This window comes from Neofelis nebulosa, chromosome 6 (genome assembly GCF_028018385.1).
Source record: "Neofelis nebulosa isolate mNeoNeb1 chromosome 6, mNeoNeb1.pri, whole genome shotgun sequence".
NCBI lineage: Eukaryota > Metazoa > Chordata > Mammalia > Carnivora > Felidae > Neofelis > Neofelis nebulosa.
In genome coordinates this window covers 90,112,577-90,139,795 of record NC_080787.1, presented here as the reverse complement: position 1 = coordinate 90,139,795, position 27,219 = coordinate 90,112,577, and the positions used below count along the sequence as shown (strand labels likewise).

Genomic DNA, 27,219 nt, shown 5'->3' with positions numbered 1-27,219 from the left:
TTGAATGCTTTCCATCCAAATCATGACTTGGTTCCTCAATTAATTCAGACATCTATTCTGCATGCAAATATCACCTCATAGAAGGTTTTCTTATTTATCCAATATAGTATAGCATTCTCTACCATTGTTCTCTTATTCTGCTTTAATTTTCTTTATTGTATTTATCTCCACCTGATGTGTATACATATATATAGAGAGAGTGTAAGTTTTGTTGAGGCAACACTGAATTCCTAGTATGGATTCCTAGCACAAAGTGATCATTCAGTAAGTATTTGTTGAATTAATTAGTTGATACTTTCAACTCTGTTAGTTTTATCTTTTGTGGGTTCTTTGTGTCTTACAAGAAGTTTATATAAATAACGTTCTGTATTTTCTCCTATTTATTTTCTACTTTTATTTAGCTTCCATTTACTGAGTTGTTACTATGAGTTAAACAGGTACATGCACTATGTGTATCTGAAAATTAACCCTGAGATGTGGATTACTATCAATTCTTCACAGATGAGAAATGTAAAGCTCAGGGGAATGAATAAAGTCTCTGAGGTCATGCATGGCCAGTATGAGCTAAAATAAGAATCAGTACCAGTCCAAATTATATTTTTCTCACCCCAAAGCTACACTCTTTACCAAACCAGTGCAGTTTATGTATCATACCCTTGAATTTACTGTAGTGATCAATTCATACAAATGAAAAATTCGGGGGTGCCCGGGTGGCTCAGTTGGTTAAGCATCCAACTCTTGATTTTGGCTCAGGGTTTATGGATTTGAGCCCTGTGTTGGGCTCCATGCTGACAGCACAGAACCTGCTTGCGATTCTCTCTCTCCCTCTGTCTCTGCCCCTACTCTGCTCTTTCTCTCTCTCTCAAAATAAATAAATAAACTTAAAAATAAGAGAAAAAATGCAAAATCTGGTGAATTCCAAAGGAAGCCTGGAATTGTGTTAATTTAACAAAAAATCAGCTACTGATAGAAGCAACAACATTGATGAATCTAAAATTATGCTAAGTTAAAAAAGACAGACAAAAAAGACTGCATAACAAATGTTTCCATTTGCATGGAATTCTAAAACAAGAAGAACTGTTCTAACAACAGCAGAAAGCACATGGGTGGTTGCCTGAGCCCAGCAGGTGGAGTGGAGATGGGCTGAAAATAGGCCTGAGGAAATGCTCAGGTGAGAGGGAAATGCTCTATATCTTCTTGTGATGGTCACAGAGCTGCCCACATTTTCAAAACTCATAGAAATATACAATTAAAACAGAGATGAGATATGGCACATAAATTATACCTCAACAAAGTTGCTTTAAAAATAAAAATTTAGACCAAATATTCCAGAATTGTGGAACCCTCTTCTTATTAAAGGCAACATTTTATATTATATAAATATCAGACCTTGGAGATCAGCAGGGTGGGAATCAGAAATGCTGATTTCATCGTTGAATGCATATTCAGCAGTTCTCCTAGTTCCTCTGACTTCTATTGTATTATCCACAAAACAAAAGGGCTGTCTCACAATTTCCAGAGTTCCTGTTGGCTCTGCTATATTTAGATAGAATTCTGTTAGAAATTACATTGTTTTGTACTCCAAGTGCTTCTGGAGAGTTGTTTGATTCCTGATCTCGATTCCATAATTAATCAAGCAACATTAGTCAGTTCACTGTCCAGAGGCAGGAGCAGACGTAAGAACATGTGGAGGTGCCCATAATCTACAGAGTAGGCCACTTGGATTTTACTAGTGTTTTGCATGCTTTTTGTATATAGATATTCAGAGCGTAGAGTGAACTAAATGCATTATGCATTGCACTTATGAAGGCAATAAAAAAATTAGCTATCCTGAGTATAGTTTTAATTATAGTACATATCTCCAAAAGTCATGCAGATATGGTAAATAATTATAAAATGAAAGCAAGTATGTGTCTGTATAGAATTAGATCCTTAAGGTAAGGAGAGTCTACAAGTCAACTAATACAGCCTTTGTACACCATCTTGTGCTTGGCAGGGACGAGGGGAGAAGAAATTTATCATCCATGACTTTCAGGAACTTACCATATAGTAAGGAGAGGAGAGAGGTCATGTTTCTAATATGTCATGCTGGAATAGGTATAATAGTAGAGGTAGAAAAAGGTCCTAAGGGAGTATAAGGAGGACAAATGATTCTGAGTAGGACATCTGGGAAACTCTAAAATATCCATTATTTACACTGGACCTGGAAGAATGAGGAAGGCTTTCAAAAAAGACTGTAGGAAGGAGGGAAGGTTGTTTCAGCATAGCACTGATCTTGAGGCTCAGCGGCCTGCTGGAGAGGAAACTGATGAGTTTGAAGCAGCTTGGGTCATGATCTCCACACTCCTCTGCTGGGCTGTAAAAGAGCATTGCAAAAACAAGCACAGGATTCCTGACCAGGAATCTTATGTGCGTTTAGGATATGGGTCTTGTGTAAGCATTTTCATTTTAGTTTTAGAATATATTACCCATCTCCTAATTGTAATTTCCTAATTCAATTGTAAGGAGAAATGAATGTATTTCAGCAGATACACAACTGCCCTACCACACCGGGGGACATTTGCAGCTACATTCATGCTTATTGACACAATTACTTTGTATGTGTTTAGGTTTTAGTCTGCAGCAATCCGGGAGAAACACCATGCAACTGTCAGTATTCCCTGAGACTGAGGTGATTAGAATGAATCCCTGCCAAAGTGTGCATTGAATTGGAGGTTAGCATAGAGAAAGGGGAACGGGCAAGGATTGATGTTTTTTGTTGTAATTCACATACAAGCATTATTTCAGGTCACTGATAATTTAAATTTCTTAAAAAATGTTTATATTTATTTTTGAGACAGACATAGAGCATGAGAGGGGAGGAGCAGAGAGGAAGGGAGTCACAGAATCTGAAGCAGGCTCCAGGCTCCGAGCTGTCAGCACAGAGCCTGATGCAGGGCTTGAACTCGTCAATTGTGAGATCATGACCTGAACAGAAGTCGGGCACTCAACTAACTGAACCACCCAGGTGCCCCTGTCACTAATAATTTTAAAAATGATTTTTACTTTTGAGAGATTCCTCTCTCATCCTTTGGCTTCTAAGAGGTGTGTCAGTGGAACTCTGTCACGAAGCAGTTCTTAATCAGCCTTGTAGTTTTAGCTGATGGTCACTGTGTGTGTTTTTCTGAAGCAGCCCACCTCGTTGGCAATCACCAGGCAGCGTAATGTGAAAATATGCTTGCTTTCAGGGGTGGCATGCTCACATGCAACCCTTTGCCCTTTTACTTCCTGGCTGTGTTCCTGGGTAGTCATATAATTTCCATTTACACATGGGTAAGAGGAGGCTAATCATTCATCCTTCTACACACGGTTGTGAGAGTTAATTGTGCACGTTAATGTGAGCAATCTAACAAACACTTCCTGATTCCTAGCAGGATGTCATTTACTCCCCACAGCAGTGTCCTTCTGGTACCTGTTCCCATAGGTGCTTTCGCTCAGCCATACCTTGCCCCAGTGAAGCCTTGGTCACTGAGCCTTTTCCTGTTCCTTGAAAATGCCCTTCCCCCCTCCCCCCACCCCAGACTCCTGCAGGTGTTGCAAATACCTACCTTCCTGAAACTTTCCTCTTTCTTCATAGCACTTGTCTCTGTTGGAGACTTCTATTTATTGGTGTGATTATGGGTTCGCAAACTGTGAGGATGGGAATCAAGTCTGTCTTCCTCTTCATCGTGTTCCAAGTCTCTACATCTTGCCTGGCATTCAGGCGTATCGGAAAATAGTCGTTGAATTTATAATTGAGTAAAGTGGAAAAACAGAGCCCTCAAATCCTAATATAAGACACTTCCAAACCAGTGTGGAGAATATCAGTACTGCTGCATAGATGGGGTATTGGAATCAGATAAAGCTGAGTTCTGCTCTGACAGTGAATTAACCAGGTTATCTTTAAGCAACTCAACCTTTTAAGCTCAGTTTCTACATCTGGAAAATGAAGGCTAAAATAGTCACCATAGGATTTTTTTTTTCTAGTATTAAGTAGGATAATGTAAACGAAACGCCGGCATGGTGTGCCATATAGTATGCATACTATTAAGTGATAGTTTTAGATATAGACAAGAGTAATAGTAATGGTAATAATAATACCATAATTTAAATAATATTCTAGATTGAATATAAAAGCCTCATTCTATATTGAAGTTAATGAAACCTGATAATAATCACTAAAATTCAGTACAGGACAATGATACTTTTATCTGACTAATTCAAGAAAATGCAGCCCAAGATACACTTTGAAGAAACCAACAATCAAAATGCTTTAGTAGCTGACAGAGTATGATGTCTTAAACATTTTGGGGTAAAGAGTATTTGAAGAACAGAACTAAGTTATTAGCTTATGATGAAAGACACAAGCAAAAACTCCATTTCCCTAAAGATGCCTTTGAGAGGAATGGAAAGGCAAATTGCACATGTATTTGAGAGTTGAAGACAGACCTGCTCATTCCCTATATGACCCTGCTTTTTGAAGGTTTATGAAGCCTCATGTGCTTAGAGAGGATTAATCTACTGGGTGCTTTTGTCTCTCTATTGGAGTCTCTTGGACAAGGAGCCATTGATCAATTTTCTCTTTCTGCCAACTTCTATCATCATCTCTGTCAGGTGGGCTAATGTAGCTGACAAAGAAGCCCTTTGAGATAGCTCATGAATAAGCCCATGAGGATTTTTAATAACAGAAAAGCTGTGGACTAGGCAAGATATTACTAGCAGAAGTCACAACTCAAGGTCTACATGGGATATCCTGGGTCATACTGTGGCTTTGAGTTACTCATACAATAAGGAGAACATGCATGTAACTCAAGTTAGTGACTAACTCCCTAAGGAGAAAAAAAGATACTCATTGCAGGAAATCTGCACTTTGACCCTGCTTGGTATGCATTGTATCTAGAGTCTTCCAATGGTAGATGAGACACTTTAGAATTTGTTGTATACGTTAATTTGATTGCACAGTGATACATTTGTTAGACAAATTACCACAGGTCTAATTAAAAGGCAGTCTTAAAGCCACCTGAATACTGATTATACTACATTTATTCTATTCCAATGTATTTGTGGAGATAAATTAGATGTAATCTCTAAGTAATAAAACTTAAGTGGTGTAAAATCTCAAGGTTGCTAGATCAAATATGATTGGAGAAACAACCACATACGCAATAACGTGAGTCATTGAATGAGGTATTGTGTATTAGTACATAAGCCATGTAGGATAGTTAAGAGACTGTTTAATCTTTGGTTGTCGTGGCTGACTTGTGGGTCCACACACATCTTCTAGTTCAAGTCCTCAGTTTCTTCATCTGAAAATGAGTTATTTGGATTTACTATCCAGGGCTGTTTCCAAAAGCAAATAAGATTAGGAAGTGCTTTGCATTTTCAGTGATACATAATGACAGGATATGAAAGCATTTTTTCTTCTTTCTTTGTTATTATTTTAATGTTTGTTTTTGAAAGAGAGAGAGAGAGAGAGTGAGAGAGCTGGGGAGGGGCAGAGAGAAAGGGACACACAGAATCCGAAGCTATCTCCAGGCTCTGAGCTGTCAGCATAGAGCCTGACGTGGGCCTGAACCCATGAACCACGTGATCATGACCTGAGCCGAAGTTGGACTCTTAACTGACTGAGTCACCCCGGCACCCCATGAAGGCATTTCTTCTGATGAAACTCTGTCCCCTGGGCCATCCTGAGCCAAGAAAATGTAGTTTTCATATCCTAGAGCAGTTCACGACCCCAGGATGTGTATACATCTGGGTTGTTTATCCAGTCGCCTGCATGTGAAGATAGCTCATAAGTACATGCATTATAATTTGGTATAATACGAATGAACATCTGGCCAAAAAAACAAATTTATTAATTCTAGGCTAATGATGTAATTAAACTTAGGTGTTTTTTTATTTGTTTTTATTTTTATTTCATTTTTTTAGAGAGAGAACATCAGTGGAGGAGAGGGGTAGAGGGAGAGAGAGAGAGAATTTTTTTTAAAGTTTATTTATTTTCAGAGAGAGAGAATGCAGGTGAGGGAGGGGCAGAGAGAGAGAGAATCCCAAGCAAACTCTGTATGACCAATGCAGAGCCCGATACAGGGCTTGAACTCACAAATTGCGAACTCTTGACCTGAGCCAAAGTTGGATGCTTAACTAACTGAGCTACTCAGGCATCCCAAAATTAAACTTTTAAAATAAGGGTGCCTGGGTGACTCAGTCGGTTGAGCATCTGACTCTTGGTTTTGGCTTAGGTCACGATCTCACAGTTCCTGTGTTTGAACCCTGTGTGGAGCTCCACCAGTGCAGTGCTCTGCAGAGCCTGCTTGGGATTCTCTGTCTCCCTCTTTCTCTGCCTCTCCCCTGTTTGCTCTCTCTCTCTCTCTCTCTTAAAACAAACAAGCAAACAAACACATAAACATACAAACAATAAAATAACTCACTATTGGGGCACCTGTTGGCTCAGTCGGGTAAGTGGCTGGCTCTTGGTTTTGGCCTAGGTCATAGTCTAACAGTTCCTGACTTCAAGCCCCACATCAGGCTCTGCACTGTGAGTGCAGTGCTTGGGATTCTCTCTCCCTCTCTCTCTGCCCTTCCACCACCTCTCAAAATAAATCAACTTAAAAAAATAACCCCCTATTTATATATGGGAAAACATAATTTTTTCCAGTTATTCCCAGTCCAGTGATCTTTGAATTATGATATTAACTTTTGTTGTTTTTTGAAGTTAAAAAAACATGATGGACAGAGAAATACCTGTCAGCATTGATAACTATTCCTTCATTCTGATTCATTAATGACATTTATTGCCTTTTTTTTAATGTTGTGATATCTATAGGTTTTCACTAGGCTCTGAGCACATAGACAAATTTTTAGAATCTTGTACTAGTTTATGAGAGGTGAAATGGAATAAAGGAAACTGGATTAGAAGGTGGGTGGGGAATCTGTTAGGAGTTCTAGTAACAAGATTATTCTAGGGAACTGCCTTCTTTCCTTTGGGAAGTGAGTGTATGCACGTCTGTCTTTCCATCCATGCCCCCCCCAACTCGTGTGTGTGTGTGTGTGTGTGTGTGTGTGTGTGTATAACCTAAGGCATTTATAGAAGATTTTATTTTCTCATCTTGTCCTACCTATGGTGCCGGGAACCCCGGGTGTATGGAAAACCCCATGCTTACTGATTTTGCCATCTGGTGTTTGTGTAAAAAGTGACTTTCCTTATCTTTTATTAAAGATGTCTTTTTATCCTCATTTCTCTTTCCCACCAGAACCTCCAGGCTAAGTATATGCATGAAAGAAAATTCTCCTTCTGTCTATGATTAATTTTTTTGTCTCTAGTAAATTCTGCTCCTTGAGTTTCTCTGTAATCCATGGTAAACACCTGCCTCACAATATAATACTCTTTCTAAAAAATGGGCACTTCTACCTTTTACACATTAAGCTTCTCCTTAAAAGAATTATTTCCACTTATCCTCACATTTTTATTATCATCCCTTGTTTGGTTTCAGTAGTCAGGTTTGTTCTTCTAGGATGGACCCGCCTTGGGACACCTATCAGCAAATTCAGTAAATGTGGTTTAACGTAGAGGCCGAGATAAGCTGGCTCTGCGAGTATCTAAGATCCTATTTTATTTATTAAGCTTTCTCAAGTAAGATTAAAATATTTCCTTTTGAAAATATTATCAGTAAAATTATTCAGGGTGCAGGGTTATGCAGTTAGTAACTTGAGGACCCAGTCCTGGGGCTCTAAATTTTCAGTTGCATATGTTAAAATATATTGAACCATCTCCGAAAGGAAGAAGCAAGTCATAAGAACTCTATTTCTGTGCTTGCCATAATAGCCCTACAGCTGTGAATAATCTCTGGGTCATAGTTTCTTCATTAGTAAATTAAATACTGGAACTCAATAATCTCTATATCTCTTCTAGCTCTAAAAGAGGAGATAATTGGATTAATGTTTTGAGTTTATTACTTATTTTTCAGGTTCTATGGAAGATTATTTTAGTTAAGAATTAAATGAATATTTCCTAATTAAATAAGATTATAGCTTTAGCCATACTTTTCATATATAATACAAAGATAAGACCTAATGCTAATTAATGACCAGGACATGGAAAATGAATGGATAAATTAATTAGTAGTTTTCATTGAAAAGGCAAATTTATTTTAAAAAATAATTTATGGGGCGCTTGGGTGGCTCAGTCAGTTAAGTGTCTGACTTCGGCTTAGGTCATGATCTTACAGTTTGTGAGTTCGAGTCCTGTGTCAGACTCTGTGCTGACAGTTCAGAGCCTGGAGCCTGCTTCAGATTCTGTGTCTCCCTCTCTCTCTGCTCCTTCCCCACAATACTCTCTCTCTCTCTCTCTCTCTCTGTCTCAAAAATAAACATTAAAATTAAAAAAAATCATTTAAGGTGTTATTCTTCTCATCACAGTTATATGGAAATTTCAGTTAAACTTGGCTTGAAAGACAAGAAGGATACGGCAGTTAACATGTAATATGATATTTTAATTTGTTATTTGTTATTGGCTACCATGAATATAACTGATTTTTTTTAAGTTTATTTATTTTGAGAGAGAGAGAGAGGTGAGAGAACAAGCATGAGCAGGAGCAGGGGAGGGACAAAGAGAGGGAGAAAGAGAGAACTCCCAGCAGGCTTCACGCTCAGCATGGAACCTGACTTGGGGCTCCAGTTCATGACGGTGAGATCATGGCCTGAGCTGATATCAAGAATTGGACACTTCACTGACTGAGCCACCCAGGCGCCCCAACTGATTTTTTAACTAATGGAAAAAAAAAGTCCTTTTTGAAATAGCTTCTGTGCTTTGGCTTATAGCTAACATTTGGCCTCGACAATAGTGTCTATGTCTATAGCATGTTCCATTTTGTGCCTCATATTTGGCCTGATATAAAAGCATGATATAGAAGATGAATAAACACAATAGTAGAAATTAAGAGACAAGTTAGTACTGATTATGCCAACCAGGGCCTATGTAACCTTGAGAAAGTCTCTTCTCTGAACTCTTATTTGTAAAATGAAGGAACTGAACCAAGTGGTTGAGAATATTTCTTGGCATTATGAAACAGTGAATATCTATTTCTGTTTTAATCTGACCATTTGGTATTTTATGTTATGTGTTAATTTTTTTCTTTAGTTGAATGTTCCATGATAACTTTTGATGCTTACTTTGTGAAATATATTTGGCATCAAAGTATTCTAATAATGAATCAAGATTCTCGTTAGATTTTATGTGTAGAAAAGATTCTATTCTTGACTCTAAATTGAATTAATAGATGCTTTTTAAGTTATTTCTATTCTCAGATTAGGTCTTCAGTTCATTAATAATGATTTGTGAACGGTAGCTTTGTGTCACAGACTAGTAGATGAACACTAATGTTAACGTAAGTTTAGAGTCTATTCATTCCCCTCAGAGGTCAACTTTTTCAAGTACTGGAAACAACTATTTTTGTTTAACATTATATTTCTAACAAATGCAAATTTAATAATGTTGATAATCAAAACTTAAACTTCATGACGCAATGAAAACACAATCATATCCGATTTGTTAATCTTAAAAACAGCCCAGTTAGCTCGGAGAGGTTTGTTTACCTGGAAATCCACTTTTTTGTCTACAGAAGTGAATGATAGCAATAATAAATATGTTATTATGCCAAACACTATAAACACATAGCCTCATAGCAATTCTGTTAGGTACTAAACATTTCTAAATTTACAAATGGGGAGATTTAAGCAACTTGTCTGAAGTCTGCAAAAACTTCCATAGACTTCTTTCTAATGCATTGTGGAGCAGCACGTTGAGATGAATAACCTAATAGGAAGCTAAAGTGATATGGATATGTGTTTCTGTAATGCAAGTTTGGTTACAGGTGATTGGCAAGTATAAAAATGGGCAAGTGGAAATTGTTTCTGAGTGATTTCTTTCTAGTGTGCAAATGTGTTTGAAGCATGCAGAAACAAGCATTCATGCAGTTAGAGGGAAAATTTTAGTAATATGCAGAAGTAATGGTTTTCAGAAACAACTGTTTTCTCCAAAGTTAAGGTATTTAGTGCTGCTGCTGTGAGTGCAGATGAAGAAGCTGGGAAAACATTTCCTTCATTTTGAGATTGAGAGAGAGAGAGATGAGAGAGAAATGAAAAAATAAAAAGCTGCATCTTAAGGCTCTTTTTTTTGTCAAACAATATTCTGTTGGAAACAGCTACATACAAAGATCTATGGTTCCAAGAAAGATCAATTGACCAAGATGCTGGATGCAAATGTGCAAATTTCTGGGATTTTTAACTGTGCAAGGAATTTCATTGTTATTGCTTTTATTACTTTTTCATAAATCGTAGTATTTTTTGTGCACAGAACAGAAAGCAGCCATCATGGCAGAAACTTCCTCTGTCACAATCTCTTTGTTACATTCATATTCATGGCCACTTAGCTCAGCTGATAAATGTCATGGTAATGAGATTACCCTCTATTTCAGGGCTTCCCACTGTGCTATGGCTGTAGTCTGTACTTCAGATCCCTGATGAAATTAAGAGGAAAAAAATATATAGATGAATTAGTGCAAATTAGTCATCCTCAAAAGAAAACTTTTTCAAAGAATTACTAATTTTACCAAAAGAGAACCTACATTTAGATCAAGTGGGTTTTTTTTCTATTAAAACAAATGTTACAAAATACTAAAAATAAAAAAAAAAATGTTTACTTATTTTTTGAGAGCCAGACAGAGAGACAGAGAGAGAGAGACAGGGCATGAGATGGGAAGGTGCAGAGAGAGAGGGAGACACAGAATTTGAAGCAGGCTCCAGGCTCTGAGCTGTCAGTACAGAGCCCAATGTGGGGCTCGAACTCACGAACTGTGAGATCATGACCTGAGCTGAAGTTGGATGCTTAACCAGCTGAGCCACCCAGGCGCCCTGATATTAAAAATTTTTTAATCACCAATATTGTTCCCATCATAAGAATACTATTTTTATTTTGATGTATTGCATCCAGACTTTGTTGTCTTGCTCATTAGTAGATAGACCTTTAAAAATAGTTGCAACAATAACATATACATAATTTTGACATCTGTGTTTTCACTTGTTGTCATTTACTTTTTTTTTCCAATCACAGCGAATTTCATAACATATCAACATCATGATTTATGAAACCTCTCCTACTCTTTGGTATTTGAATTATTATTTTTTCTTATTATATGTCTTGAAGAAAACATCTTGGTCAAGATAGCTCTTTCTCTATGTGAAATCATTTTCTAAGAACACACAATGATGGTGAAGATTATTGGATAAATATTTCTTTAAAAAGAAAAAGCAAGCACACAAGAAAGAAAGCTATGACAGTTAATATATACCACCATAGTACTTTTCATAATGGGTGAAAAGTTTCGAATTTCACCAGCAGTATGTAAACAGACTTGTCTCATCACAAGCTTTTATTCAATATTTTTATTTTCAAGATTGGTGAAAGGTACAAAACAATATTTCAATATTGCTTTTGTTTGCATTTCTTTCTAAATGCTGGGCATTTTCCTATGGAGATGGTCTGTTGCTTATTTACTGGGACATGGTTTTTTAAACCTTTTGAAAATAGGCTTTTGAGATATAATGGACATACAACAAACTGCTTATATTTACAGCCTAAAATTTTGTTAAGTTTGACTTATAGCCATCACCACAATCAAGAAAAAGAACATACATACCCTCTTCAACTTTGTTTTAATGTTTATTTATTTATATTGAGAGAGATAGAGTGAGCTAGTGGGGAGGCAGGGTGAGGTAAAGAGAGAGAGAGAGAGAGAGAGAGAGAGAGAGAGAGAGAGAGAGAGTCCCAAGCAGGCTCTGCTCTGTCAGCACAGGCCCAAAGTGGGGCTTGTACTCATGAACTGTGAGATCATGACCTGAGCCAAAACCAAGAGATTGGATGCTTAATCGCCTGAGCCATCGAGGGACCCCATACCCTCTTCAACTTCTGAAAGAATTTGTGTAAAATCAGCATTTTTTTCCCTTACATATTTGGCAGAATTTACTAATAAGCCATCGAAGTCTAGAGATTTATTTGTAGAAAGGTATTTATTTATTTATTTATTTATTTATTTATTTATTTATTTTAAATGTTTATTTATTTTTGAGAGAGAGAGACCGAACACAAGCAGGGGAGGGGTAGAGAGAGACAGAAACACAGAAGTGAAACCAGGCTCCAGGCTCTGAGCTGTCCACACAGAGCCCGACGCAGGGCTCAAACTCACCGACTGTGAGATCATGACCTGAGCTGGAGTTGGATGCTTAACCAACTGAGCCACCCAGGTGCCCCAAAGGCTTTTAACTACAAATTCAATTTTTGAAAACAGTTATTAGGTTATTCAGGTTCTTTATTTTTGAAGGAGTTGTGTTTGTTTGTGCCTTTTAAAAACCTGTGCATTTCACACAAGTTGTCAAATTTCCTGGCATATGGTTGTTCATAGTATTCTCTCATTAACCTGTTAGTGCCTGCAGATTCTGTAGTCAGGTTACTTTTCTTATTTATGATGTTGGTAATTTATGTGTTTTTTCCATACTCAATCTAGCCAGAAATTTTTCTATTTTGTTAGTCATCTCCAACAACCCAGTTTTGATTTCATTGATTTTTATCTAAATTTTCTTTATAAAATTATCTAAAGTTTTCTATTTTTTATTCCTTTATTTTCTGCTCTTAGTGTTATTATCTACTTTCTTCTGTTTAATTTAGATTTAACTTTTGGTTGGATTTCAGATATTGTATACTTTATCCTGTTGGATAATAGATATTTTTTATTCTTACAAATATTCTTGAGCTTTCTTTTGGATACAGTTACTTAGAAACAGTTATTCTGTCAAGGCTTGCTTTTGAGCTGTGTTAGAATCAGAGCAGCCTTGAATCAAGGGCTAACTTCCCCTACTGAGGCACTACATTGTGAGTACTCTACTCTAAATCCTGTGAATTTCAAAGTTTTTCTCTTCTTTCTTGCAGGTGCAGGAAAGTTAACTAGTCCCAGCCTTATATTATTTCTAAGGATTGTTCCCTCTAATCCTTCTAGGTTGTTTTTCTCTGGTCTCAGGGTAATTTCCTTACATGAATATTTTGACCCACATTCAGCTGAATATTTACAGGGGTCCCTCTGCAGATCCTTGGATCTCTTGGTCTGTTTGTCTCTGTCTCCCTATCTCTCCGTCTCTCCCTCCACGGTTCTCTCCTATTTGGTACTCTGCTCTCAGACTATCAATTGTCTCTCTGTGTCCTCAACTCAGGGGTCTTTTGTATCCATTCTTGTTGACTTTTTAGAAGTGGTTTTGCTTGCTTTTCATCTATGATTAATCTCCTCATTTGTCTATTTATTTTTGTGTAACAGGTATCGTATCAGGAAAATTACTTATAGAAATAATTGACAGCTCAGGATGACTATCTTCCTCTAAAGAAGATTTTAGTGCTTCTGCTGGTCTCTGGGTTCACTATTTGTCTGCATAACTTGACACTGAGATTTGTGTTTGAAGTTTTCTTGTCTACACAGAAGACCTGGGCTGTAGTCTGGGTTCCTTCTTTCGTCTTAATCCTGTGGCTCTTTGGATCCCAACTCAAAGCAGACAGTGGAGTTTAGCCGGATTGCATACTTCACAGGTCCTAGAGGCAGAGAGATCTGTCACCCAAGACTTGTAATGAGGCTAAAAATGCACAAAACAAAAAGTAGCTCAGCTTTTGGTGATGACCAGTTTATGATTGGATAATGACCCTGACAAAATGTTCCAAATTGCCATGTTAAAATCTCTGGGTCCCATCCTTTCCAGTGGCATTTTAATTCCTTACCACCTACCTATTTGGTAAATTTAGGAAAATGATTTTTTTTTAATTTCATCCATCAGTTTAAAAAAAATTCTTTTAATGTTTATTTAGTTTTGAGAGAGAGAGAGAGAACATAAGTGACAGAAGGGCAGAGAGAGAGGGAGACAGAATCTGAAGCAAGCTCCAGGCTCTGAGTTGTCAACACAGAGCCCAATGCCGGGCTCAAACTCAAGAACTGTGAGATCGTGACTGAGTTGAAGTCGGACGTTTATGCGACTGATCCACCCAGGCACCCCATCATCTATCTTTCTGGTTATGTTTATCAGAAGAGTTTTTCCGAAATATTTAGTCCACTGACAATATATTTCCCTTTAAATGTCAATAAGCAGTGTTGCCGCTGTAAAGTCACTGTCTGAAATGTTAAATGCAGTATTACTTTAAATCTTTTAAATTCTTATAATACCAAATACAATGGTCAAATAATTATGACGATTAAAAATGTCTCCAGTTATTACCAAACGTCCCCTGGGGAGCAAAACTGCTGCTGGTGAAGAGCCACTGCTGACCGAAATCTGGAGGTGGGGTCGCAGGCTCCACCGGACATGCGTAGAACCATCACGTTGCGCTCTCCGCTCCGAGGACTCTGCCCCAGCGTAGGGCTCTAGCCTGGTTTCTGCAAATCCTGAATGTCTCGTTGCTTATTCCTCCCTCACAGACACAAGGCTACAATTAAACAGAATTGTTTTTTTTTTTTTTTCTTCTCTGTACTTCTCCTTCTCATGGGGAGGGCATTCTATTCCCTTTTCTCAGCACGTAGTCCTTTCTAACTTCCTAACACCTGTCGTGTCCAGTTTAAATGCCATTCCTTTTCTGGGGCCTTTCTTCACCTTCTCATGTGCATTTCCCCCCTCACTTTGAATGTGGTTCCTCCCCTGCATGTATGAGTGATCAGATAAATCATCAAAAATATGAGGGAAGAATTTGTGTCTTATCCATCTATTGTCTTCTAGAAACAAAGGACAGGTCCCTGCATCTGGTAGGCACTAAGTACATGTTTGTTGAATGAATAAATCACTGTTTTGTAAGACGGGATAGTAATTGTCTTCCAGATACTACTTCTAGAAAGGAACTACTTCCTTAGCTTCTGTTTTGGAATCATCATATATTTATCACCAAAGGATTTAACTAAATTATACCCTTCCTAAGTTCCTATTTCTTTGCACATATTAATTCTTGGAACATTATGTCCCATACATGGACTACGTACTAGGTACCATTTTACTTCCATTTATTTGTCTGATAATAAGCTGCTCTCTATCTTTACTGTTGATTATTTTTAAAAATAATTTAAGGACATTGATTGTATGCACACAATTCGATCTTGTCTATCCATGTTGACACTTACCTCAATTTTAGAATTTATAAGAAGAGAATCCTATAACCAATTGAAATTAAACTGAAAATAAATAAACTTAATTTTTGTTCAATTTTCCTTGTGGTTCAATTGTTTCTTGTGTAATGTTTTACTGACCCAGAGTAAAATCAAGTTATAGCAACATTTCCCAAAGAATGTTGTGCCAATGTTTTTAGGTAACCCACGAAAATAAAAAGTTGATAGTTAAATAAACTGTTGAAACTTTATGGTATATCTTGCTCTGGGGAATTAATAATTAATAATTAATAATTAATAATTCACAACATATTAAAAGTAGTAAGAAATCCTATAACAAAAATCAATCAATTATTGTTCCAATCTCATTGAACCTATTGTTTCTAAACCGTAGACCTTAGTGGTTAAACATTGAGGTCTTGGCAGTAGATGGCCTGGCCTCCGATTCCCACTCTACCATTTTCTAACTGTGTAAACTTGGGTGAGTGTCCCAATTTTTTGGCTGGGAAAAAAGGAGGTAATGGTGGAACTGTAGAGTGTTGTAAGGATTAAAGAATACATGTAAAGTACAGTGAGTCTTGAATAACAAGGACTTGAACTACAGGGGTCCACTTACAACATGGGTTTTTAACAATACAATCCTGTAAATGTAATTTCTCTTCCTTATGATTTTCTTTTTCTTTTTCTTTTTTAATATTCATTTAGTTTTGAGAGAGAAAAGACAGAGCAAACAGGGAGGGGCAGTGAGAGAGAGAGAGAGAGACAGAGAGACAGAGAATCCCAAGCAGGTTCCACACTGTCAGTGCAGAGCCTGAAGCAGGGCTCAAACTCAGAAACCATGAGAACATGACTAAGCTGAAACCAAGAGTCAGACACTTACTGAGCCACCCAGGTGCCCCTTCCTTATAATTTTCTTAATGACATTTTTTTTTCTCTAGCTTACTTTATTGTAAGAATATGTAGTGTATATATATATATTGCTTTATCAGTAAGGCTTCTGGTCAACAGTAGTTAAGGTTTAGGGGAGTCAAAAGTTATATTGCATGGCTGAAGGGGTCAGTGTTTCTAACCTCCACTTGTTCAAGAATCAACTGTACTTAATATTGCCTGGATTATTTAAAACCCTCAATATACATGTGTTATTATTATTTCATTGATTATTAATCACCATAATTTATTAATAATTATAATCAATAATCACATTATTAAAATTATTGGGAATTCTATATCAGTATAATTAATAGGATTAATATATTTAATACTAATTTATCAACAATTATTTGTTATTGGCATTATTATCAGATAAATCCTGACTACAGGATTTACTTTGGAGTAAGACCTATGAGGGTCACTATGGGATTTGTTAAGAGATTTGGAGGGACTGTTACGGAGTTGTTTTTAATATAGTTGCCTTTCTAGGGAACTACGCTCAGATGGATTAGTTTTTATCTCTGGGCACGCACCTGCCAGTAGGCTGTAGGAAACAGCCAGTAAATTAAGTTTTTTCCCTCCAGGTGCACTGAAGTGCCCTACAATCCTCTCTGCCCAGAGAGAAGAATGAAGCATGAAGCCAAGAGAAAGAAAAGGACCTCCCTGCCTCCTCACATACAACACAGATACGTACACGTACAGATGAGCATACGGAAACACAGATCTCTGCATCATGACATATATGCAGGCGTCCGTTCTCAAAGAAGACACACTCACATCGGAGGAGCGTTGCTAAAGTTCCCATGGGCGAAATTTCCCGTTCCTGGTCCTATTCTCAAGAGGTTTGGCCCTGAGTTCGCAGAACCACACTTCAGAATGTTTGCAGTTTTTCTTTGTGGCTTACTTTAGCTCCTCTTGATTTATCTCATTAGCATTTTTTTCCCAGAAATATCTCAATTTCAATGAAAATATCTCACATTTTATTGCAAAAAAAAAAAAACCTTGATAAAATCCCCAAATCTCCTATTTCAAAGGTATAGATCAATACATCAATACAAACTTGGGATTTATTTTAACTATATTTGACGAATAGTAGCTTAAAAAGAACTTAGCTTTTATTTAGAGCCTTAGAGACATGATACACATATGCATCGTGTTTAAAAGTTGGAAGTCAAAAAATAGCTTCAATAACAAAACTAAAGATAGTGTCAACAGAGATTATTAATGTGCTTCCTAAATATATTTTAATGAAATGGTGCATTTTGTATTTTGCATTTAAATTTAATTAATAAATACATAATGATATGGCTCATAAGGATCTGGTTAGAGAATTTTAACTGAAACAAATGAAATATTTGGACTGTAAGGCAAATTTTGTGCATTAAGTCACATGAATTGAGGCCAAACTGGAAATAATTTTGCCACCAATTTATAGTGGCTATAAGGAAAGTATCCTTTATGAAACCATCTAGTATTTAGGGATCTACAGCTGATTAATTGCAAAAAGCTATATGAAGTTTTCTGAATAATCTGGCTGAAATACATACTGTCACATAAAATACTGTAACATAACAAAATGTGCTGCTAGATTTAATTAATTTATTTTCAATTATTTTTAATATTTATTTACCTCTGAGACAGAGAGACAAAGAGACAGAGAGTGAGCAGGGGAGGAGCAGAAAGAGAGAGACACAGAGTCCAAAGCAAGCTCCAGGCTCTGAGCTGTCAGCAAAGAGCCCAATGCGAGGCTCGAACCCATGAACCGTGAGATCATGACTTTAGCTGAAGTTGGAAGCTTAATCGACTGAGCCACTTGTACTGTTACATTTTAGAAGAATAAAGATTTTCACTTTCATAGTTCCTGTTATTAAGTTACTATTGAAGGTTTAGGGTGCCAAAACTGGGGGATTTTAAATTTCAGACTTATTGAAAATTATATTGTTGTAGTTTCATTCACTGAAGAATCTAAATATTGATTCTACAGTTTTCAAAACACTGGGTAAGAGGTATCTTAGCATTTTTATTTCTAGATCTAACTGAAGATATAATCTGAAGATTGACCATATTAGAAAACAGATTTGGATAGCCACCTTATAAACTATAAAGATTTTTAGAATTTAAAAATAGAAACACAGTTCTTAAAGGCTGAATTAAGAAGTCAACACTAACCTGTATCTGTATACTTGTAGTCATACACATGGAAAAGACAGTTGAGTGTTTTTACATTAAAATAATCATTGTTATATGGATGATGTTTAGTTTTTTCTACTCCTGAAGTGAGGAAAACAGTTACTTTTATATAATCTCTTTGCTTAATTTGAAGGTAAATATTAAAAACAAATGGATCTCTTAAATTATGTTTAATGAGGAGAATAAAAATTATGTCAATTTTATAATGGAAAAATTTGGTAAATATTGTAGATTATTTGGTTTTTAAAAAAGTGTTTATATTTGAGAGAGAGTGCAAGCAGGAGAGGGGTAGAGAGAATGGGAGACAGAGAATCTGAAGTAGGCTCTGTGCTAACAGCAGAGAGCCTTATACAGGGCTCCAACCCATGAACTGTGAGACCACAGCATGACCTGAAGTCGGATGCTTAACTGACTAGGCCACTCAGGCACCCCGATTATTTTGCTTTTGATAAACACTTTTCTGCATATCTCTTACATGGCTATTTGAGTAAAAAGTTATCTCCAGCAGGAGTGCCTGGGTGGCTCAGTTTGTTAAGAGTCCAACTTCGGCTCAGGTGGTGATCTCATGGTTCAAGGGTTTGAGCCCCACATCAGGTTCTGTGCTGTCAGCTCAGAGCCTAGAGCTTGCTTCGGATTCTGTGTCTCCTCTCTCTGCTCCTTCCCCCATCTCTCTCTCTCTTAAAAATAAATAAACATTAAAAAAATAAAAAAAAATTATCTCCAGAAGAGTTAATTCTTCTCCAGGAGTAAACAGTTAAAAACATTTCATTTCTTTGAGAAAGAGCTCATCTGAAGAGACTAGGTGACAATGTAGTTCTCCAAATCACATCAATATTTGTCTATAGCTTTACTGGAATAAATGTTTGCCCTATAAATGAATTTACAAGTCAAAAAATAAATTACTTGACTAGATTGCTAAACTAGGAGATTTTAGGAAATATAGAGTTTCTGGCTTTCTTTTCTTGTATAGGATCATCTAGAGCATCATCTCTGTAACCTCAGAGACTTATCAAAATTGAAGCAGGTCTCTTAAGGTGCTGCCAAAGACTCTATGGTGGTCTCACCTTTGGTGGTCTCACCTTTGGTGGTGTCACCTTTGGTGGATCCATTCTGACCACTGAGTTTCTGAGTTCTTCCTTTGGTCCAGTCTTCCTTCTCCCAGGTCCCTGATGCCATGCAGCTCCAGACTCCATATAGTACAAGTCTGGTCTTTCACAAGACTTCTCTCAGGTTAAGGGAACCCCAACCATCTGTCCTTCACTCTCTTCTTTCAGACATCTGCTCCGGACTTCTGTGCTTTCCTATTTGAGTACTCTCTTTCACATATAGAGAAGTATTCACGCCTTCCTCCGCCCTCTTCTAATTATTTGTCTGTTCCTGGACTATCATTTCTTGTCTGTTGCCCCAACCTGTGGAAATCACATAGTGCTTTAGTTACTGGAACGAACTTTCTTTTATCATCTAAAACTTGGGTCTCCTAATTACCTGCCCTGCTTCAGTTGGTGGAACTATTTCTACATCTCAGTTTCTCTCAGTTTTCCCTGTCTCACTACAGTGAATAAGATCATATCTGAAAGACATTTGAGGCTGGAGATTATTGGGGTGACTGGAAGAAAAGGGCTTAAAGGATCAAGAATTTTGCTTAATCGAACTTGTTGTCAATGTGCTTTGTACTGAATTCAGGATTAAGTGTATTTTTTTCTTTCAAAGTTCACAAATCTGAAGATGGAAGATGAGCTTTCAATTTTTTTGGTCATTGCATATAACTTGCTAGGGAAATAGTTTTACTAGGTAATTTAATAAGGGAATCGGATGGATTGAGGTGTTTTGTCAAGTAACTAATGGAACTATTAAGATTTTAGTTAGTCGTAATTAGATCATCCAGACTAGAAATCCTGAAGCAGATCAGATGTTCTGACTATACAACTTACTAAATATCCTCTACAGAGAACTTCTGATTTCCAAGATTGGCATGGAATGTGAATCTGGAGCCACTTGTTTTCTTGGATGAAGGCTAGACAAAGGTGCATCACAATCCCATAGCAAAGGTATGTATCGAGAAGGGCTCATCAGACTCAAATGTCTTATGATTTTGAACCCAGGTTGCACTACAGCAAAATGTAGCTGGCCTTAAAGCAACGTTTTTCAGAGTATTACTTCAACCACTGCTTTTAGTGATGTAAATTAGCATTATAGAAAAAGAGTTTCTATGATGAAATATATTTTAGAACTGCTGAGTTAAATAAAAGTAAGCAAACTTCTTTATTGAAGGGCATCCCGAGCACTTTAATATATGAAAGTGCTCTGTGAATCTTCAAAAAAGGAATATTTTGTGAAGTATTCTGCAAATGTTTTAGATCATGTACCCAAATTTTATTCAACGAAAACTACAAAAAACAAATGTTTGATGCTAGTCTAATTTGGGACATAGATTTAGGGAACCCATTTGATGCAGTGTTCAGATGCAGAGTGATCATTAGCAAACATCATCATTTACTAAGATAAATAACATATGTTGAAAAATGTAACGAATAGCCAAATGGTCATGCAAATATTTCCTTGTGCTCCTAAGCTCTTAAACCCTAAAAATAGTATTTTGTACTTGAAGTAATTATAATTTGCATAATTAAAATCCTGAGTTTTAGGTCTGGCTACTGATTTGGGGCTTAATATTTTTTATTATGGCAGAATCTGGCAATCCCAGAGGGAGGCTTAACCTTGAAAAATAATCTTTTTGCTCTTTTTTATGAAACTGTGTGTTGTAGGAACTGATGGCCCTGCCAGTTTCTGGGACTTGGATTTGTTTTCTTGTTGACTGATGGCTACATACCCATTGTTAAAGGTGTTCCAAAAATTTTTTAAAGTCCTCTTTAGGTGTGATGAAGGGGAAAAAGACTAGAAAGGCAGAATTGAATTTTCTATCCGGAAAGAATTTTTCAGTTTCCCCCAAGTCAGTTCTATCCTCAAGGAAGCTTGTCAGACTGCTTAAAATATAATACGGTCTGAGTTACCACTACGACCAGCTTGTTTTAGACATGGAGTTCCCAAAGCAGTGTCTGCTCTACAAGGATTTTTGTTTCTTTGTTTCAGAGTACCTGGCTACTGAGAGTAAGTTACCAAATACTCAATATTCTTCCTATCTCTAGGATGCCTCCAGTCATGTTCTCTGACTTTTCTCCGTGATGAAAACCACTTTCTCTGCCTACCCCACAACAGAGGAGTAATTTGGAGATACTCATGTAATCATCACATGATCTTATAAGTAAGATGTTGTTATTATTCCTGTCTTCCATGAGAGGAAACGGAGGTGAAGAGAAAGAACTGACCTTCCAAGGCCACACAGTTGGTAGTGAGAAAGCTGTGTTGAACGTGAGCAGTCCTTGTCCAGAGCCCAGACACTTCAAGCCACTACATCACACCCCTCTTGTCAGCTAAAGGGAGATCCTAATCATTCCAATGCATTGCAGTGGACCATGACGGTGCATAAGATACTATGACGCTTGCTTGCTTCCATTTTTTCATGATCTAGAGTTTGAGAAAGGTGCATTGTGGCTTTACTCACACTGTACATCTGCTTATAAATTTTCACTGACTTTATGTCACACTGCAGTATGAATCATTTGAAACCAACCAGCCTAGTCTATATTTGTCAGTGTAACTGTCAAGCACTCTATATTCTGGGCTTTTATTTCAACACTCGAATGTTTTATCTAATGTTATTCTTCATGGACATACCACTATAATCAGTCATGTTTGTTTGTTTATTTATTTATTTATTTATTTATTTATTTATTTATTTAAATATATGAAATTTATTGTCAAATTTGTTTCCATACAACACCCAGTGTTCATCCCAACAGGTGCCCTCCTCAATACCCATCACCCACCCTCCCTCCCATCCCCCATCAGCCCTCAGTCAGGCATGTTTATTTAACTTATCCTGCTTCCAAGGCTTTGTTCATATTTCCATTATAAGGAATATCCACACATCTTTTCAGATTGTCTAAATTATTTCTTCAAGGACTGTTTCACAACTCACTTCTTCCATAAAAATGCTGACCACTTTACCTGCTGTCTCGAAACTTGTCTTTGAAACTTCTGAAATATATTTTAAATACGAAATATATTTTGCATCACAGTGGATATGACCTTTGAGTGTAATCTTAAGGATGCTAAGAGTTCATTGGCCAGAAAAACAGCCTGGTCTCTGGATGGTGTGGGAGGAAGAGCAAACATGACAGAGCATTCCAAGGGAAAAGCTTAGAAAAATTGGTAAAAGCCAAATATTAAAAAAAGTATGAAACTTCCTACCAATTGAGGAATATGTCCTGAAAACAATGAGAAATCAAGGAAAGATCCTAAAAAGTGCATAACTTTTTGAAAAAATGACTGGCTAATCAACACTATAGCTGAATTCTGTCTTCCTATCGCCTTTTATTTGTTTTTCTCATAGTGGCAGTGTGGAGAGATGATTTTCAAGCCTTCAAGAAATTATCGCTTTAAGCCAGGTAGGAAATGTTGAAGACCGCAGTGCAATGAATGGGGTGAGAGCAGTGGACTAGAAGAAAGAAGATGTATGTAAGAGATAGTTCATGATCAAGTAAATGTGGGGAAAAGGAAGAGAAAGAATCAAGAATCACTTCTAAATTTTTGATTTGGGCAACATAATTTGTAATAGTACCATTAAGTGAGTGAAAGATTAAGAGGGGAAGTGGGTGTTAAAATCCTTTCATTGAGGGCTATCGAAGGCCATGGGTCTGTAGGAAGTGAGATGACAACAGACAACTGGAAGTCAGAGACATATGGCTGAAGAGAGAAGTTCAAAATGGATACATAACTTGTGATGATAGGCTGTTCGTAATTGTTGATTCCATATACTTGAATAAAAACAACCAGGGGATATGCAAGGTGAGGTCTTCCAAGCTTGGATCAAGGCAGAACAAAGTGTTGGATAGATTCTCCTGTTTCCCACACAGAAACCCAAATCAATGGATCCAAGTTCAGCCCCAAATCCACTGAAACAATGCAAAATTAAGGAAACAAGCCAGTGTACAATAGTTTATGTGTGTACACTGACTGTCATTTTTTGATTTAGTATTTGTAATAAATGTATCATCTGTCAAATATATTGTTTTTAAGTTTTAATTCAATATATACAGGGGATCCAGATTTGCATGTGAGTCAAAATGAATCTTCTCGAGTGAATGATTTTGAATGGAAGCATCATAAATAACCAGCACTAACTATTGCACATTTAAATTGAATTCTTTTATTTTAAATATTCACAGTACAGGAATTCATTAAGCCTGAATAGAACATCATTATTTACACATCCAAGGAATAACTCCAGTGGTAAATCAGTGAAGTACTTACGTTGAATATAGGAAATATGATTGAAGAAAGAGAATTCTTACACATACAGGCTCAAACCCTTTATACATTTATTTCTGCCTTGGGATCTTAGCATGGATCATTGAAGTCACTATTAATTGCTGAACATAATTTCAAAAAATTATAACAATAGCAATCATACCATATATTTATATAAACCCAGAAAGACATCAATGGGCCAGAATCCACATTACGATGGCATTTTTAAGGGAAGGAAATTTCAAATGACATCTCCAGTTTAATTTGTGGAAAACACAAGTTCTTCAACTAGCTGAATATACAGATTTCCTATGGCATTTTGCTTTGCATGGCTTATTAAAATATTTGCTTAGCTGCCATAACATGTTATGTTATTTACAAGTTGAATCAATGAAGGGAACAATGTGTAGCAAACTAAGAGCCCAGAGCAATGTTCGTTGAATGCCATACACATATGACATCGTGGTCAGTGAAGTTGGCCTCCACACTGCCAGCACTGACTACTCAACATTTGGATTAATGATTTTCTCCAGGCTATAGCAAGGATCAGTTGCCTGAGTTTCAGCTTTTCTTACTGTTATAGTAACTTCACTGAAGCTGTTCAAATTGAACTTGAATGAACCAAACTTGTGTAAATAAATAAATAAATAAACGTATAAATAGGATCCCCACTGTTTTAATCACATGGCAACAAAATTACCTTCCAATAGTATAAATGCTTATATTGGTGTTTTAAGTCACCTAGTGCTATGTTCTAGTCTTACTATATTATGATGAATAACTAATTTCATTTGGGAAGTGGTCATTGGTCCACATATATTATCTGTTTGGAATTAAGCCCTTTCAAAAGCACAAGTATATTTTCTGAAAAAGAACACAAAACAGAAACAAAAACATAAACAAAACTTCACTGAATGGAGTAATTTTTGTTCCCAAAGACTACTGCAAATGATCAGCATGTGGAGGCTTGGTGTTATTCAGCAAAATTCGTATTTTCTATAGAATCTCTATTTTTTTTTCTTAAAACCCAAGTTACTGAGAAAAAAGATTTTTTCCCCTCTTCTGCCAAGCACACTGATTGGCTGTTCACACTGCCTGGATGTTCTACATCATTGCCCAACTTGATGTTGTACAGACCTGGCCTCAAGTGTTTAGCATTCCCACACCTCCCACCATACCCCCCGACCACCCCTGGCAGTAGTACTGATTTTGGCAGTGTAAAAAAACAAACGACACACTATTCTTGATTGTAGAAAAAGCTGCCAGAATATTGTGTTCATAGTATGGAACTGATTGAGATATTTTTCACATCTTCATGCTTTTATAATAGTAAATTGCTATGCAGTAAATTGTGTCATTTGCCAACAAATGATTTTATTTGTTGTATTTTATTGCCAACAAGAGACTCCAAGAAGAAAATTGGGGAGGGGGGATTTTACCCCATTATGCTGCCAAGTTAGAAAAAAAGCAAAGCAGCATTGTCTATTGGCTCATTAGCACTAACATTTTCACTTTACTCAAGTTTAAAAAGAATTTTTGAAAGGATGTGAATCATGCACACAGATTGAGATGAAGCCAATGTATGAGCTGGCAGTGTAAATGCCTCTCTAAAGTTGCATGATTCCCTAATGGCATGCATTTTTTCACCTAATATAACACAACCTTAATATCTTCATATAATTCCTAACACATTTTATTTCAAACATGCACTGGCTACTAAAATAAGATTTTAAAGAAAAGCTGATGTTTGATATAAAATAATCATGTCTTTTCAAGTGTGGAAAAATACTCTACAAAAAAATAAGTAGAAAAGTGGTTTCTGATCAATGTGTGATTTTATCTATAAAAATTCAGATGACTAGTTAGTGTGCTTACAACAACCCTATGGGGTCTGCATTGCAATAATACACATACAGAAAGTTAATAGCGTTAAACAACTATTAGCACAATGCAATTAAATCCTTATCAGAAATAACATGAACCTATAAACTGTACATTTGGCATTTAGGTTTCAGAATATTTTTAAGAGTCCACTTAAATATGACAATACAATAGTGCAAAATCACATTACATTAAGAAAACATACAATTATCACCCAAATGGTTTATGGATTACTGACCCTTACAATTCACATATTGGCTAGAATTGGCACATTTTATTTCACCATGATAGTTTTGACCTTCTTTACTTGAGTGTACATTGTTTTATCAAAGTTACACTTGAACTACACAGAAGAAGTATAGGCATATGTGTGTGTGTATGTGTGTTCTTGAGGAAATGAGAGAAGAGAAAGTATGTAAAGTCCCCACTCTTTATTTGCAAAACTCCACTGCATTTTTTTTTAGCAACCATTTAGAGTTCCTAAGGAAATTGCCTGGTAACTATTTTCTCTTCTTTCTTATGGCTCCCAGAGCAGTGACATGGCCACATGGAAGAGAGCAAGGAGGAAAGAAGGAAAATTCTAGAAGAGTATATGGCAGCCCATGCTCCGTGCCAGGCTAACTAAACAAGAATGTCTAATCAAGAAATCAAGATTTATGAAGTGACTGTAATGTAAAGTCTACCACACTGTTGACACATGAGATGTCAGTGACCTCCCCCCGCCTCTCCCGCAAAAGCTAGTGGATTGTGCGATGGATTGTGCCACCTGGAGCTTGGGTTCGAATCCTTGGTTTACTACTCTTTTCTTCCTTTCTGCAGCTTTGTGAACTTGAATCTACATTGAGACTTGTTAACTCTTTACTTTTTCCCTTTAAAAACCTCTATTAGAGGAGAAAGCAGGAAAAGACCTCTCTGACCTCAGCCGTAGCAATCTCTTACTCGGCACATCCCCAAAGGCAAGGGAATTAAAAGCAAAAGTGAATTACCTTATGAAGATAAAAAGCTTCTGCACAGCAAAGGAAACAACCAACAAAACTAAAAGGCAACCAACGGAATGGGAAAAGATATTTGCAAATGACACATCGGACAAAGGGCTAGTATCCAAAATCTATAAAGAGCTCATCAAACTCCACACCCGAAAAACAAATAACCCAGTGAAGAAATGGGCAGAAAACATGAATAGACACTTCTCTAAAGAAGACATCCGGATGGCCAACAGGCACATGAAAAGATGTTCAACGTCGCTCCTTATCAGGGAAATACAAATCAAAACCACACTCAGATACCACCTCACGCCAGTCAGAGTGGCCAAAATGAAGAAATCAGGAAACTATAGATGCTGGAGAGGATGTGGAGACACGGGAACCCTCTTGCACTGTTGGTGGGAATGCAAATTGGTGCAGCCGCTCTGGAAAGCAGTGTGGAGGTTCCTCAGAAAATTAAAAATAGACCTACCCTATGACCCAGCAATAGCACTGCTAGGAATTTATCCAAGGGATACAGGAGTACTGATGCATAGGGGCACTTGTACCCCAATGTTTATAGCAGCACTCTCAACAATAGCCAAATTATGGAAAGAGCCTAAATGTCCATCAACTGATGAATGGATAAAGAAATTGTGGTTTATATACACAATGGAATACTACGTGGCAAT

At 36.9% G+C, this 27,219-nt stretch overlaps 1 protein-coding gene and 1 long non-coding RNA gene across 9 annotated transcripts in view; one reads left to right on the top strand and one right to left on the bottom strand.

Annotated features, from left to right (window-relative positions):
* The window catches only part of LOC131514573 (uncharacterized), a 159,490-nt gene extending 133,291 nt beyond the window's left edge, over positions 1 to 26,199 (top strand). For 2 of the 3 annotated variants that reach the window (XR_009263134.1, XR_009263133.1), the window contains 5 exons: positions 16,709 to 16,966; positions 20,262 to 20,362; positions 21,461 to 21,576; positions 22,768 to 22,822; positions 26,096 to 26,199. This is a non-coding gene — a long non-coding RNA (uncharacterized LOC131514573). The remainder of the gene's footprint in view (positions 1 to 16,708; positions 16,967 to 20,261; positions 20,363 to 21,460; positions 21,577 to 22,767; positions 22,823 to 26,095) is intronic. The other variant, XR_009263135.1, reaches the window with a different exon arrangement.
* FUT9 (fucosyltransferase 9) overlaps positions 23,561 to 27,219 on the bottom strand; it is a 215,337-nt gene continuing 211,678 nt past the window's right edge. For all 6 annotated transcript variants that reach the window (XM_058734740.1, XM_058734737.1, XM_058734741.1 and 3 more), the window contains one exon: positions 23,561 to 26,444. The gene's annotated coding sequence lies outside the window, so the exon portion shown is untranslated. The remainder of the gene's footprint in view (positions 26,445 to 27,219) is intronic.